Here is a 1629-nt window from a genome sequence, read left to right on the forward strand (position 1 = left end):
CGGCGTCGGGGGGGCCCATTGCGCGGCCGAGGAGCGAAGGGGCGGGAGCAGCAGCGGTGTCGGTGGGACCAGGGGGCGTCGCTGCAGGGGTAACCCGAGCGCCGCGCTCCAGCTGCCGGACCCAGTGAAGAGCCCCTCCCTGCCGCTGCGCCACTTCCGGCAGGCCCCCGCCCCTGAGGGAAGTACTTCCGGGGAGGCGGTGCCCGCCCCTGAGTCCTGAAAGGGCGCTGTGCGCTGGGGCAGTGTCGGAGGTTCGGCTGCTCGCTCCCTCCGGGAGTCTCAAAGGGAAACTGAGTCCCGGGTTCCCGCTGACCGCGGTCTCAGTGGCCGCTCTGTCACTTTCCATGTTTCCTTGCCCGGAAGCGGGACGCTGGGAGCAGTGAACCCACTCTCCGTGTGGAGTGAGTGTGGATGGGGGCGGGGTTCTCTGAGGATTAGAGAGCCAAAGGCGGCTACACACGCGTGGTGGTTCCATGGTGTAATGGTTAGCACTCTGGACTCTGAATCCAGCGATCCGAGTTCAAATCTCGGTGGAACCTGTACCGTGTGCTCTATTTTTTTCCTTAGCCGCGTTTTCGACTCATTCTCTAAGTAACTGTATGTATAGGCTGTCTATCCGTGTACAAAAAGGGTGGGCATTTTGTACAATATAATCTTTGCCTATGAAGACATCACAAATTTCTCCCTCCAGTTCACTACTATCTTGCATGTTGAGAGTGGGAGGTCTTGTAATTGGCCTCCTCATTTTGCCTTTTTTTTTAAAGCGTTGTCTATCTTAAGCCTTAATGCAGAAGCCTCAGTAACATTTGACTCCTTTCAACTGGAATTTTCTACCTCTAGCTTTCTCCAAGGGCAGGCCTTCTCTCCGGAAATCTCTTAAAACTATCTCCAGATGTCATTCCGAGAACTTCGCCCACCCTCCTCATCAAGATTCACCAAGAACTTGAATCCTCTATTTGTTAGCCCCTAAGCTAAGCACGTTTACATAATTATTTCATTTACCAAGCAGCAAAGGATGGCAATTTCCATGTTAGCTGGAATGTGGATACTAAGACTCAAGTGATTTGCCGCAGGGCCTCCTTGTATTTGAAGAGAGTTCTGTAATTCCAGAAAACCTTTTCCCACTTGCAGTCTTACTTCCTACCACCTCTATGCAAACTCGAAATTTAGACATTGGGGATCCAGTGCCTGTGGTAAGAATAAACCCCACCACCACCACCACCAAAGATGTCCACATCCCAATTCCTAGAAACTGAGTATGTTCTGTTACACCTGGCAAAGAAGTAAGGTTACCAATGAATTGACCTTAACATAGGGATATTGGGGCCAGAGACTGGTGACAGAGAGGTAAAATGTGGGCTGACCCACTTCGTAAGGTACAGTTCCAAGGATAGGGGTGTGCACGTGATCCAGAACTGGCTGAGGCTAGGATGGATCAAGGCGTCAAGACCGCATTGAGAGTGCTGTCTCTCTTTCTCTGCCTCTCTTGTTCATGAAAAAGTAAATACACCTTTTTTTTTTCTTTTTTTGAGAAGTTTTTTTTTGCTATAGGGTGAGAATGATCACCAAGAAGACAGAGACACAGAATGTGAGAAATCACCTTCCAGGGGGGATGGCCATGCTGCAATC

General features: G+C 50.8%; 1 non-coding gene across 1 annotated transcript; it reads left to right on the top strand.

Annotated features, from left to right (window-relative positions):
- The first annotated feature begins 467 nt into the window (after positions 1-467).
- TRNAQ-CUG (transfer RNA glutamine (anticodon CUG)) lies at positions 468-539 on the top strand. The gene has a single exon. It is a non-coding gene; the product is annotated as a tRNA-Gln (tRNA).
- The last annotated feature ends 1090 nt before the right edge of the window (positions 540-1629 follow it).

The sequence above is a fragment of the Tupaia chinensis genome, unplaced genomic scaffold (assembly GCF_000334495.1).
Source record: "Tupaia chinensis unplaced genomic scaffold, TupChi_1.0 Scaffold000377_2, whole genome shotgun sequence".
NCBI classification, from domain to species: Eukaryota; Metazoa; Chordata; class Mammalia; order Scandentia; family Tupaiidae; genus Tupaia; species Tupaia belangeri.